The sequence below is a fragment of the Anomaloglossus baeobatrachus genome, chromosome 11 (genome assembly GCF_048569485.1).
Source record: "Anomaloglossus baeobatrachus isolate aAnoBae1 chromosome 11, aAnoBae1.hap1, whole genome shotgun sequence".
In the NCBI taxonomy this organism is placed as follows: Eukaryota; Metazoa; Chordata; class Amphibia; order Anura; family Aromobatidae; genus Anomaloglossus; species Anomaloglossus baeobatrachus.
In genome coordinates, this window is record NC_134363.1 from 127,750,207 (window position 1) to 127,765,094 (window position 14,888).

The following is a 14,888-nucleotide window of genomic DNA, read 5'->3' on the forward strand; positions in this document are numbered from 1 at the left end:
CAGCCCAATCACACTTGCATTCTCCCAGCTCTGAAGTCTCCATCTGCCCTGCACAGTATGGTGGAACTGAGATGGCTGAGTCTGCAGAGCTGTTCAGTCATACTATAGCCTGGGAATCAGAAGTCTGCTCCCAAGCTACAGTGAGTACAGACCAGGAAATGGTCTGCAGTGATGCCCAGAACCTTTGTGACTCAGATTCAGGCCGTGAGGACCAAGTTTCTGAGCATAATGTTGACCCTTTTTCACAAACTGTAACACCTGTTGTTACAGACAATGAGGAACATACTGATGACGATGAGACGCAGATACCAGATTGGGATGATAACTTAAATATTCGGTCAGGGCAAGAAGAGGCTCGGTCTGAGGGTGAGGGGAGTGCAAACACAACAATTGATGAGGAAGTTCTAGATCCCACCTACTGTCAACCCACAGTCAGGCCCTCGAGGAGGTCAACAGAGACGGTGGAGGAGGATGCAACTGATGACGAAGTTACCTTGCACCTTCCTGGACAGAGTCGGCCACCACTCTGCCTCTGAGCACTAGTCGGGGGGGCTCAGCAGGTCGCATGCCCTCTAAGCCTTGCCTAGCCTGGTCCTTTTTTGACATAGCAAAAGATCGGACAAATTATGTGATCTGTAAAATTTGTCGTGATTCTGTTAGCAGAGGGCAATACCTCAGCAGTTTGACAACTTCTTCCATGAATCGTCACGAATGAATAAATATCATATGTCCCAATGGGAAGCTCACCGTGCTGCAATGCAGCCTAGCGGAGAGAACCATCCACCGCCTGCCCCTTCCAGTGCATCCGCGCGCTCTTCATCTTCTAGGACTGTGGGGACAGCTGTCACACCTGGTTTTCCACGCACAACTTCCACCACTGTAATCGCAATAGGCAGTTTGCTTGGTAGGTCGTCAGTTGGTTTGGAAGGGGAAACAAGTACGTGTGTACAGCTCTCTCAGACATCGATAGCACCAACGTTGGATGAAGGCAACATCATGTCTATGCCTGCACTTTCCTCACAAAGCTGCATTTTTCCAGGGACACCCTACTCAACACCGTCTACACACAGCAGCCAGATTTCTGTCCCTCAGATGTGGACAAATAAAAGGCCATTTCCTGCGACCCATGACAAAGCTAAGAGGTTGACTTTATCCCTCTGTAAGTTCTTGGCTACCGAAATGCTGCCTTTCCGCCTGGTGGACACACAGGATTTTAGAGACCTTATGTCTGGCGCTGTACCCCTGTAACGGGGGCAGGGGGCGCCTCAGGGGGTGTAGTCGAGTCCCCTCGCCTTGTGGGCCGCAGGCTGAACCCCGGCCTGGCCGTTACTTGCAAAGCAGGTGTGTTGTTGGGGCAGAGTGTGGATGCATGGGGCCCATTCATGACAGCGTTCTTTCTGTGCTCTCCAGCTCCTTCTTCACTTTCAGGAAAGAGACAATTGCAGGCAGCGGGTAAACCAAACACCGATTTATTAAACAAAGCTTCCATCTTTTTGGTTGCAGCAGATTTACTTTAGTACGTTACAAGTTACAAGTCCTTTTCTACAAAAACGGTTTCCTTTTTCTCTACGGGCACTTTCCTTTGCCTGCAGGGGCCAATTGTTATCCCCCTAGCAGTGGTACTCCTATCCCGATTTTAGTCCAGCCCTTTCCCAGGGATTTGTATTGAACTAGGGGACGGCTCCAGTACTCACTACCGACTCCGGATTAGCTCCAACTTCTCCGCTCCACTGCCACAGCACCCACTCCTGCACTCTGCCCCGGCACTTCTCCTCAGCTCACTCTCCTGTTACATCTCCCAGCACACTGCCCTGCATTCAGAATCCTTCCTTCCCCACCTAGGCTGCCCTGCCCCTTCCTTCCCTGACTGTTACCAGGGGAACCACTGCTCTACACTGGCACCTAGTGGGGAAACAGTTTATGGCAGGTAACATTTTACCATCAACATTTACAATTTGCCACCATACTACTGTGGCGTCTTCAGGGGGGGAAAAACCGCTCCTTCACTACCAGGGGTCCGACTACCCCTTACATTCCTCCCCTCTTTAACCTCAGCCTCCTGGCGAGGTTCGTACCTGCAAAACAACACATGTAGGAAAACACAATACTTAAAACACACAGACTGGCACACAAGTTTGGTGCCCGGAGTCCCTCCAGAGAAGCTCCCGGTCTTAGTCACACATCTGCCCGGAGGCCCTCCTCAGGCGCTCCCGGTCTTAGCTGACCTTCTGCCCGGAAGCTATTTCCAAGCGCTCCCGGTCTTTCGGTGGGCAGAAAACAACAGGACAACAAGATTCCTTCTTAACAGTCACGGAAGGAGTCCACGCACAGTTCTGCATTAAGCTCCTCCCGGGTTCAGTACTTTTAACGTTGCTTGAGCTGTAACATTCGCTGGCTCCTAACAGCAAACAGACGTCTCTTCCAGATGACCACCTCTTCACGCTGGGTGGTATGCACGCAGCCATTCGGCCCGCTGGGCCCTCACATGGTCGGAGAGGGACTGTCCAGGTAAGCGGGGTAGCCTACGAAACGGCTCATAACCCGGTGGCTCCGGTACTTCCTTCTCCGGTTCAGGCCCTTCAGCCTTCTGCGGGGGTGAGGGGGTAGCTGGATGGGACCGAAGTGGGCTGCCGACAACAACTACCGGGTGCGACACCATACTCTGATGTATCACCAGTAATGCCGATGCTTCTCTTGGCTTGTCTCCAGCCGTAGGTTCGGCGGCCGCTTTTGGCGCTACCGCCGGGGTACTCTTCAGCCCACAGGCTTCAGCGAGCGCTTGCTTATGCTGAGCGCGCCACGCTCTGTTCTCCATTCTGCTTGGTCCAGGTATTGGAGTTTGCTTCTTCTTCCACTGCCGGGGTTGCAATCGCGCCGGGGAAGGTGGAGGCGGTTCTTCTTTTCCCGCTTCTGCCCATACTCCGCCCCCGGCCTCACCCACCAGGTCGGCACAGCGTTTGCGACGCCTCTTCTTTCTTGCGGCGCCACCCACGTCTCTAGACCTCTGCAGTATCTCGGGGCAAGCACCTCCCTTCTTTGGGCGGTGCACTCCGGGCTTTTTCCTTACAGGCCAGCCCAGCGCTTTTCGTTTGGCGCCCACTTTTCGCGCCTTCACTGAATCCATGAGGACGGCCGCCATCTTGCCGCCATCTTGTGGCCTGTTCAGTACATCAGGCACCACTTGGTCTCTACTCGGGGTTTCTCTTCTGCAGGCTTGATCCTGCCGACTACGCCAAAATGTAACGGGGGCAGGGGGCGCCTCAGGGGGTGTAGTCGAGTCCCCTCGCCTTGTGGGCCGCAGGCTGAACCCCGGCCCGGCCGTTACTTGCAAAGCAGGTGTGTTGTTGGGGCAGAGTGTGGATGCATGGGGCCCATTCATGACAGCGTTCTTTCTGTGCTCTCCAGCTCCTTCTTCACTTTCAGGAAAGAGACAATTGCAGGCAGCGGGTAAACCAAACACCGATTTATTAAACAAAGCTTCCATCTTTTTGGTTGCAGCAGATTTACTTTAGTACGTTACAAGTTACAAGTCCTTTTCTACAAAAACGGTTTCCTTTTTCTCTACGGGCACTTTCCTTTGCCTGCAGGGGCCAATTGTTATCCCCCTAGCAGTGGTACTCCTATCCCGATTTTAGTCCAGCCCTTTCCCAGGGATTTGTATTGAACTAGGGGACGGCTCCAGTACTCACTACCAACTCCGGATTAGCTCCAACTTCTCCGCTCCACTGCCACAGCACCCACTCCTGCACTCTGCCCCGGCACTTCTCCTCAGCTCACTCTCCTGTTACATCTCCCAGCACACTGCCCTGCATTCAGAATCCTTCCTTCCCCACCTAGGCTGCCCTGCCCCTTCCTTCCCTGACTGTTACCAGGGGAACCACTGCTCTACACTGGCACCTAGTGGGGAAACAGTTTATGGCAGGTAACATTTTACCATCAACATTTACAATTTGCCACCATACTACTGTGGCGTCTTCAGGGGGGGAAAAACCGCTCCTTCACTACCAGGGGTCCGACTACCCCTTACACCCCAGTACCAGATGCCCAGTCGCCACTTCTTCTCTAAGAAAGGTGTGCCCGCACTACACCAGCATGTCGCACACAACATCACCGCTTCCTTGAGAAACTCTGTGTGTCAACGGGTGCATTTCACCACCGATACTTGGACCAGTAAGCATGGACAGGGACGTTACATGTCGCTGACTGGGCACTGGGTAACTATGGTGATAGATGGTGAAAGGTCTGCTGCACAAGTCTTGCCGTCCCCACGACTTGTGTGTCAATCCTCTGTCTGTCCAAGTTCCGCCACTGCTTCTGCCTCCTCCACCTCATCTGGGTCCTCCACCTCCGCCCCAAGCCTGCCTGGTCAGACCACCAGCGTTCTCACTGCGCAGAAGGAATCACGCACCCCTCATTACTATGCTGGCAGCAGCGCGCAACGGCATCAGGCGGTCTTTAGCTTGACATGTCTTGGAAATAGGAGTCACACAGCGGCTGAGTTGTGGGCAGCTCTGGAGACTGAGTTTAATAAATGGTTGTCTCCACTCAACCTGCAGCCTGGTAAGGCCGTGTGCGACAATGCTGCAAACCTGGGTGCGGCCCTTCGCCTTGGCAAGGTGACAGATGTGCCTTGTATGGCTCACGTGTTGAACCTTGTTGTCCAGCAATTTTTAACACACTATTCCGGCCTAGATGGCCTTCTGACCAGGGCAAACGGTCTGCTCACTTCCGCCATTCAACCGCCGCAGCTGAGCGACTTGCATCGCTCCAGAAGTCTTTCGGCCTGCCGGTTCATCGCCTGAAATGCGATGTGCCGACACGCTGGAATTCGACTCTCCACATGTTACAGCGACTGTGGCAGCACCGCCGAGCCCTGGTGCAATACGTCATGACGTATAGCCTGGGCCAACGAGATGCAGAGGTGGGGCAGATCACCCTGATGGAGTGGTCTCAGATCAAGGACCTATGCACCCTTCTGCACAGTTTCGACATGGCGACGAATATGTTTAGCGCTGACAATGCCATTATCAGCATGACAATTCCAGTCATTTACATGCTGGAGCACACGCTAAACACTATTCGGAGTCAGGGGGTGGGACAACAGGAAGGGGAGGAACTACAGGAGGATTCATATGCGCAAGACACAACAACATCACCAAGGTCCAGACGTTCATCATCACCAATGCGGCAGGCATGGGACCATGGGGGACAGGGATCAACAAGGGCACATGGTAGCAGGCGAAATGTTGAGGAAGGTGCAGGAGAACATGAAGAAATGGAGGACGAACTGTCCATGGACATGGAAGACTCAGCGGATGAGGGAGACCTTGGTCAAATTTCAGTTGAAAGAGGTTGGGGGGAGATGTCAGAGGAAGAAAGAACGGGTAGCACCTCTATGCCACAAACACAGCGTGGACTTGGTCCGCATGGCTGCGCAAGACACATGAGCGCCTTCTTGCTGCACTACCTCCAACATGACCCTCGTATTGTCAAAATTAGAAGTGATGATGACTACTGGCTTGCCACACTATTAGATCCCCGGTACAAGTCCAAATTTTGTGACATAATTCCAGCCATAGAAAGGGACGCACGTATGCAGGAGTATCAGCAGAAGCTGTTACTCGATCTTAGCTCAGCTTTTCCACCAAACAACCGTGCAGGTGCAGGGAGTGAATCTCCCAGTTGTAACTTGACAAACATGGGACGGTCTCGTCATCTTCAACAGTCTACCCGTACCAGTAGCACCATATCTGGTGCTGGTAACAGCAATTTTATTGAATCTTTTCATAATTTTTTTAGACCGTCCTTTGCAAGGCCACCAGAGACAACAAGTCTGACACATAGTCAACGGCTGGAGAGGATGATACAGGAGTATCTCCAAATGAACATCGATGCCATGACTTTGCAAATGGAGCCTTGCTCATTTTGGGCTTCAAATCTTGAAAAATGGCCAGAGCTCTCCACTTACGCCTTGGAGATTTTGTCGTGTCCAGCTGCCAACGTTGTCTCTGAACATGTCTTCAGTGCTGCTGGGTGTGTGCTGATAGATAAGCCCACGCGTCTGTCCAGTGACAATGTGGACAGACTGACGTTCATCAAAATGAACAAGTCATGGATCCAGAAGGAATTTACTACCCCTGTGTCATCCTGGGGAGAGTAAATGCTTGTGGATTTGGAATGTGCTTGATGCAAATCAAAACATCCTGTTTGCAACTGGGGCACAAGTGCTGCCACTGATGGGGTGTTTGTGTGGCCTAATTTTTGGAAAAAAAACTCCGTTACTCCGCTTGGAGTAACCCTTGCTTACATTGTTTTTAAAAGGAGCCAAGATGAACAAGTCATGGTTCAGCAAAGACTTTGCTACTTACCCCGGGGTCATCCTGGGGACGGTTAAGTATGGCGTATTTTTGAATGTGCTTGATGCAAATCTACCTGTGAAGTGTACAACTAGGGCACAAGTGCTGCCACTGATGGGGTGTCTGTGTGGCCCAATTTTTGGAAAAAAGGGAGACTCCGCTTGGAGTAACCCTTGCTTGCTGTGTTTTTTAAAAGGAGCCAAGATGAACACGTCATGGTTCAGCAAAGACTTAGCTAACTACCCCGGTGTCATCCTGGGGACGGTTAAGTATGGCGTATTTTTGAATGTGCTTGATGCAAATCTACCTGTGAAGTGTACAACTGGGGCACAAGTGCTGCCACTGATGGGGTGGGTGTGTGTGGGGCCCAATTTTTGGAAAAAAAGGAGACTCCGCTTGGAGTAACCCTTGCTTGCTGTGTTTTTTAAAAGGAGCCAAGATGAACAAGTCATGGTTCAGCAAAGACTTTATCTACCTACCCCGGTGTCATCCTGGGGACGGTTAAGGATGGCGTATTTTTGAATGTGCTTGATGCAAATCTAGCTGTGAAGTGTACAACTGGGGCACAAGTGCTGCCACTGATGGGGTGGGTGTGTGTGTGTGTGACCCAATTTTTTGAAAAAAGGGAGAACTCCGCTTGGAGTCACCTTGTGGTGTTTTACATGATTTTAGAAGGGCGTGCAATGCCTATATCTGTGTCTCCTCCTCTTTTTCCTTGTCCAGCTCTTTTGTTTTCGCATGAGTATATGTCCTTGTCACTTTCCCATGTGTTTGTGTTGTGTTGTGAGTTGTTTGTCACCTTTCGGACACCTTTGAGGGTGTTTTCTAGGTGTTTTTATGTGTTTGTGAATGCCTGCCATTGTTTCCTATGCAGTTCGAGTTCGGTTCGTCGAACGTTCGCCGAACTGAACTCGAACGAGACCTCCGTTCGACGAACCGAACTCGAGCCGAACCGCGGCTGGTTCGCTCATCTCTATCTGCTATATCTGACCATCTCACTATGATGTAGCAGAGCTGAGACGGTCAGATGTAACAGAGACCAATGTAGCATCTCTGACCATCTTTGCTCTGCTACATCTGAGCATCTCTGCTCTGCTACATTTGAGCGTCTCAGCTTTGCTACATCATAGTGATATGGTCAGATGTAGCAGAGCAGAGATAGATGTTCAGTCTTTGACTGTCTCTGCTCTCCTACATCTGACCATCACTGCTCTGCTACATGTCACTGTTTCAACTCTGCTACATCTGAGTGAGATGGTCAGATGTTGAAGAGAAGAGACAGATGTCAGTTATGGTAATGGTACTATTATGTTGGCTCTAAACAATGTAATGTAATGTGGTTACTATATGACAGTATTATGCTTGGTCTATGCAATGCAATGTGGTAACTATATGGCAGTATTATGCTGGGTCTATACAATGCAATCTTGTTACTATATGGCGGTATTATGCTGGGTCTATATAATGGAATCCCATCTCTGCTCTACTACATCTGACCATCCCTGTTTTGCTACATTTGACCATCTCAGCTCTGCTACATCTGAGCGAGACAGTCAGATTTCACAGAGCAGAGACTGGTGTAAGTGTGGCTGCCCTGAGGCTCAGGTCGCCACAGGATACTACACCCCACTTAGGGTGTGGTGCTGATCATGGATCCAAAGGGAGGTCGGTACCGGTTTCATCATCCACAACCATATACACACAAAGGTTGCCCCTTCCCCACTGGGGACTGAGCTAGGGTCGGGTATAAAAGGGGTTTCAACAGTGTGGCATTTACAGGATGCCATCACAACAGGGGCCCCAATCCACTAGCTTAGGATTTGGGTAGGGGGAGGAGCGTCCACCAGGGGGAGTTAGGAGTCACGCCCACAGTTTACAGTTTTGAGGAGTTCTCCAGCAGGAGTGACAGTGAGCAGACATCTTTCCCGGTAGCTCCTGTGGGACATAGGAGTTTGACGGTCGCTGAGGAGGATACCGTGTCAGTTCCCCCGGGACCAGTGCTGTTCTGGGTGCAGCACCCTAGGGTAGTGTAATTCCATGTTGCATCACCAGATTCTGCTGGATGGAGGAGTTCCATGCTTTTCCGACCACACAAGTTTCCAGAGCCAAGTGGATATAGGACTCCCGGGGCCTAGATCACAGTCAGACTCAAGGGGATCCCTGCTACTGGCATAGGGAACAGTACTCTACCTAGTACGGAAGGGACTCTAAGTGCTTCAAGCCACAGGGACCCAAACTAAAAAGCACAGTGAGGAAGGGCCCGGAGACTACTCGACTGTGGAAAATAAGGGCGGCGGCCTCATCTATGTAAATGAACAGTGGGGGATGGCGAACAGCGTCAGGAGGGGGGATAACGGACGAAATACAGCCCACCCCGAGGCCAACAAACCTCATTACCATAGCAAAAGGTAATAATTTATAAAGTTGCTATTTAGGTCGGAAAGGGGGGCCAGTAGCAAGATGAACCTTTATAGAATGCAGCCCACGAGCTGCAGAAGGAAATTCTTTTAGTTTAGTAGCGAAAATTCTGGTGACAGGTTCCCTTTAAGGTTTTAGGCAGACACTCTCTTGAGAACTGAGTTTAGTGGGTAAAATCAGATTACAGCCATGTTTATTAAGGAGTAGTGGAGGAGAGTCAAGGTAGACGAAGGCTGCAATTGTGGGAGCTGTCAGCAGTAGTGATTCGGCCAGACCCTCATGGTCACCCCACGGATTCCGGAGTATACGGGAAAAGTCTCTGACATAGTCAGTCGGGAATTAAAGAATTGTCCTTGTCCGTAAGCTTGAGTAGCAGTCCCTGACTCTAGAGAGGATTCCTGGGTTGTGAATGTCTTTGTCCGGACAGCCTTGAAGTTTCCCACAACTGACGCGCAGGCCAACAGGCTAGAGATGCAATAATGGATGAGCCTCATCTTCCACGATGGTCCCAGTAGTTTTTAAGAACTAGAGTCCATGTGGGTGGGATGGGATTGAAGCCTGGAGAGACTTAATGACTTTGCGGAGCGTAGTTTTGACATTAAAGGGAAAATGAATCAAGTGTAAGTAAAAGTGAAGGTACCAGAGCCATGAGAGCAGTCTGCAGCAAATTGCATTATTGAAACAAATGAGGCTAAAGCCTGCTTTACACGTATCAATTTGTCGTGCGATCGCGTTTGCGATCACACACGCCCCCATCGTATGTGCAGCACGTTTAATTTGTTGACCGTGTCGCATAAACGATTATTTCCCGTCACACGTACTTACCTTCCATACGACCTCGCTGTGGGCGTCGAACATCCACTTCCTGAAGTAGGAGGGACGTTCGGCGTCACAGCGATGTCACGCGGCAGCCGGACAATCGAAGCGGAGGGGCGGAGATGAGCGGGACGTAAACATCCCACCCACCTCCTTCCTTCCGCATTGCTGGCGGGAGCCGCGGGACGCAGGTAAGCTGAGTTCATCATTCCCGGGGTGTCACACACTGCGATGTGTGCTACCTCGGGAACATTGAACAACCGGACGTTCAATTTTTAGAGATTAAACGATGTGTATGCGATCAACGTTTTAACATTCAATCGCAATCGCACTAAGATTTCACACGCTACAATGTAACTAACGATGCCGGATGTGCGTCACTTACGACGTGACCCCGCCGACACACCGTTAGATAAATTGTAGCGTGTAAAGCCCGCTTAAGGCTGTAACGTTAAAGAACCGTGCCCACAGTGGATATGTTCCAGACACAGTGTGTGATCTCTAGTAAATAATTTTTTTAAAGTTAAGAGAAGCTCTGTGCCAGTGTCATCCGGGACTCCACACAGCCCTCATGACCCCCTTTGCATTGTGGAGGTGACCGGGGTGCGGACTGATTGTGCCCTCGCCCGCTACTACTACTACCCCATGCTACCCCTACATCACTAACTGTGTATAATGGTATAAAGCAGCCCCCTCGCATCCCGGGCTTCTCATCCTACAGGCTGTTGAGAGGGCAAGTGAGCCCTATAAGGGCGAATAAGCCCATGACAATCTGGAGGGGGCTAGGGTCTGAAGGGGTTAATGTTTGGAATGCAGAAGTGTGCATTCTATGGGGTTATGGGATTGGTGGAAAGGGGGCAGTTGTGATTGGGGGGATAGGGTAGGAGGCTGGCTGATCAGGGGGGTATATAGGTGGGGTGAGGCAGTGGTTACCTCCTCTTGCTGCATCAAAGGAAAAAACTGGAGAAAACAGGTTTTATGCCGCGCTTGAAGACCACAGACATTGATGTCAGAACAGATGATTCTTTTATTATTTCATTCCTACGCGTTTCGGAGACCCCAACTGTCTCCTTCTTCTTCTTCTGTCTTTTCCCTGAAGAAGGAGACAGTTGGGGTCTCCGAAACGCGTAGGAATGAAATAATAAAAGAATCATCTGTTCTAACATCAATGTCTGTGGTCTTCAAGCGCGGCATAAAACCTGTTTTCTCCAGTTTTTTCCTTTGATGTTCCACTTGTGTAACAGGGCTGCTGCTGGACCGCTTGGGCGCTCATTTTTGCTGTCAATGGAGTTGTGACTGGCACAACCCGATCAGGTGAGTGCATTACTTCTTTATGATTTTGCCCAATATATCGGGTAAGACCCTATTGCGCCTTTTCTCTCCCATATAGTTTCCTCTTGCTGCAGGAAGATCAGCGTGGCCACATGCTGCTGGAAGTGCTGGTGGTCATCATCATCATCGGGAGAGCTGCAGGATTTCTGACTTGGAGGCCCTGATGGAGATGGTCCGGGGAGCTTCTGGAGTGCTGGGAGTCGAGGCACTGCGTGAGCAGCTGGCTGCAGTGTGCGCTCCTGGTCCGGTGGTGCCTGATCCTGCACCTCGGCCTGAGCTGTGCGCTCAGGCTCGCGGCCACCGGAGCACTACTCCCCGGCTAGGGGAATTAGAATACAGTTACGGAGCCCCCTCGGGGACCCTCCGGGACAGGGGAGCCCGCGGATGTTCCCTGGTTCCCCTCCGGTCACCGGGAGGAATCCGCGTCTGTGACCCTGCGAACCGGAAGTGGGCGGAGCTACACTGAGGCCTACTTCCGGTTCGCGGCCTGCAAGGACCCGGACCAGCCGTACGGCAGCCCCCGGTGACGTGTGGGCCGGGGCGAAGAGCCCAGCTTGAGGTGGCAGCAGTGGAGACCCCCTGCAGGCCGCAGGGGAGCCGCCCGCGGCAGAATCGGCAGTGGGCTGGAGAGAGCGAGAAGCCAGAGGACGGCAGCCAGGGAGGAGGGGATGGTGGCTCCTGCAGTCGGCAGGGCCACAGACTGCGATCAATGGTGACGGTCCCCTCCAGCGGGGATCTGGCTGGAGGGCAGACCCGGCATAAGGCGGACTGGATACGGTCTTCCTGCAGCCGGCAGGGAGGGAGACCTCTGAGGACGGCCGATGGAGCGGTGGCTTCACAGATGGGCAGTGATCCGGCGAGGGCTGATGGCGGCAGGACGCCGCGTCTGTTTAAAAGGCGGACGACCAGCAGGAGACAGTTGGCGGAGCAGGGGAGATGACCGCGGGGGTTGATGGCCGCCGGGAGCGGTTTGTCCCTCCGAGGGTCCCCCCCTGAGGACGCCAGCAGCACCACGGATTCCGCCGATGAGGAACGTCGAATGGACGCATCTGGAGGAGAGGAGAGGAGCGACAGCAGGAATATCTTGTCACGGCTGCTCCAGGATCGGACCAGAGGCAGCCTGGTGAGAGATCATCGATTGTGCATAATGTGGGTTCTGGGGGTGGGGGGTCGGTTGCGGCTGTAAGTACATGTTTCAGGGGTTGGTGGGAAAGTGATCGGGAGCAAGCGGGTCCGTGTTTCTGGCGGGTGCATGAGTGGGCCCCACTGGGGCTGGGCAATCGGTTGCAGTGGTACAGGAGGAAGGGGTGCAGGGAGCTGGAGTTGCGGTTGCGGTGGAAGCACAAGTGGCCGGGGTTGCGGCTGGGGTTGAGACGGCGAAGGAGAAGGATGCAGACAAGGAGAAAGAGGATGAGGTAGTTCGTTTAGATGACAGGGCGCGGAGCGAAGTGTATGTGTGCTTTGAGAGTCCGCTGGGGGTCCATTTGAAGAAGGAGGTGAAGGAAACAATTTGGAAGGGGGAGTATGGGGAAATATTTTTCCTGCTCCCCCTGGAGAAGTTTAATCTCGATTCAAGTTAAACTAAGCGATTCAAAGAAGGAAAAAGAGGATGAGGAGAAGAGGAGATATACAGTTAGGTCCAGAAATATTTGGACAGTGACACAATTTTCGCGAGTTGGGCTCTGCATGCCACCACATTGGATTTGAAATGAAACCTCTACAACAGAATTCAAGTGCAGATTGTAACGTTTAATTTGAAGGTTTGAACAAAAATATCTGATAGAAATTGTAGGAATTGTACACATTTCTTTACAAACACTCCACATTTTAGGAGGTCAAAAGTAATTGGACAAATAAACCAAACCCAAACTAAATATTTTTATTTTCAATATTTTGTTGCGAATCCTTTGGAGGCAATCACTGCCTTAAGTCTGGAACCCATGTACATCACCAAACGCTGGGTTTCCTCCTTCTTAATGCTTTGCCAGGCCTTTACAGCCACAGCCTTCAGGTCTTGCTTGTTTGTGGGTCTTTCCGTCTTAAGTCTGGATTTGAGCAAGTGAAATGCATGCTCAATTGGGTTAAGATCTGGTGATTGACTTGGCCATTGCAGAATGTTCCACTTTTTTGCACTCATGAACTCCTGGGTAGCTTTGGCTGTATGCTTGGGGTCATTGTCCATCTGTACTATGAAGCGCCGTCCGATCAACTTTGCGGCATTTGGCTGAATCTGGGCTGAAAGTATATCCCGGTACGCTTCAGAATTCATCCGGCTGCTCTTGTCTGCTGTTATGTCATCAATAAACACAAGTGACCCAGTGTCATTGAAAGCCATGCATGCCCATGCCATCACGTTGCCTCCACCATGTTTTACAGAGGATGTGGTGTGCCTTGGATCATGTGCCGTTCCCTTTCTTCTCCAAACTTTTTTCTTCCCATCATTCTGGTACAGGTTGATCTTTGTCTCATCTGTCCATAGAATACTTTTCCAGAACTGAGCTGGCTTCATGAGGTGTTTTTCAGCAAATTTAACTCTGGCCTGTCTATTTTTGGAATTGATGAATGGTTTGCATCTAGATGTGAACCCTTTGTATTTACTTCCATGGAGTCTTCTCTTTACTGTTGACTTAGAGACAGATACACCTACTTCACTGAGAGTGTTCTGGACTTCAGTTGATGTTGTGAACGGGTTCTTCTTCACCAAAGAAAGTATGCGGCGATCATCTACCACTGTTGTCATCCGTGGACGCCCAGGCCTTTTTGAGTTCCCAAGCTCACCAGTCAATTCCTTTTTTCTCAGAATGTACCCGACTGTTGATTTTGCTACTCCAAGCATGTCTGCTATCTCTCTGATGGATTTTTTCTTTTTTTTCAGCCTCAGGATGTTCTGCTTCACCTCAATTGAGAGTTCCTTAGACCGCATGTTGTCTGGTCACAGCAACAGCTTCCAAATGCAAAACCACACACCTGTAATCAACCCCAGACCTTTTAACTACTTCATTGATTACAGGTTAACGAGGGAGACGCCTTCAGAGTTAATTGCAGCCCTTAGAGTCCCTTGTCCAATTACTTTTGGTCCCTTTAAAAAGAGGAGGCTATGCATTACAGAGCTATGATTCCTAAACCCTTTGTCCGATTTGGATGTGAAAACTCTCATATTGCAGCTGGGAGTGTGCACTTTCAGCCCATATTATATATATAATTGTATTTCTGAACATGTTTTTGTAAACAGCTAAAATAACAAAACTTGTGTCACTGTCCAAATATTTCTGGACCTAACTGTAGGTTCATCCCCAGAACCTTTACTAATTGGCTGAAAATGTTTGCCATACTAGCTAGTATCATCAGGGAGAGGGAGCCGGAGCATTGCTCTGCCCCTTTTAGGCTTTATGGATTCCAGTGGGGAGGCATATCGAGTGTACGGAGGTTTGGGGTGGTTAAGATATGATGAGCAGTTTCGGCAACGGAAGGCTCTGCGTCCTGGCCTTAGATGGGACCACAAGGATATATCCTTGTGGATGCGAATGATGACGGCTCCGGCTCACCCCTTTCGTGGGGGTGCCGGGATCCCGGGTATGAGCAACGGGTCGCCGGTTGGCAAAAGAAAGGGGGCATATTGACAGTGTAATGAGGGGCACTGCAAGTTTGGGGCCTCGTGTCGGTTCAAGCACGAGAGTTCCGGTTGCTGAGGTGCCCACCCGTTGGTCAGGTGTTTTAAAAAGAAAAGGGGAAGTCAGGGGAAGGGGCTGGAAAGAGGGAGGATGCCAGTGAAAGTAGGGAGATGCTTCCCTATCTAAATAGGTATACGGATGTGCAGGCGGCAGGGTTATTGCGGCACGGTTTTGGTTGATGGTTGCAGGTTCCCGTTTGTTTCTAGGGCCCCAGTTTTTCGCCCAGGTAATTTTAGGTCTGCAACGGAACACCTGGAAGTTGGGAGGGACAAGCTAACTAAGGAGGTGGAGCTAG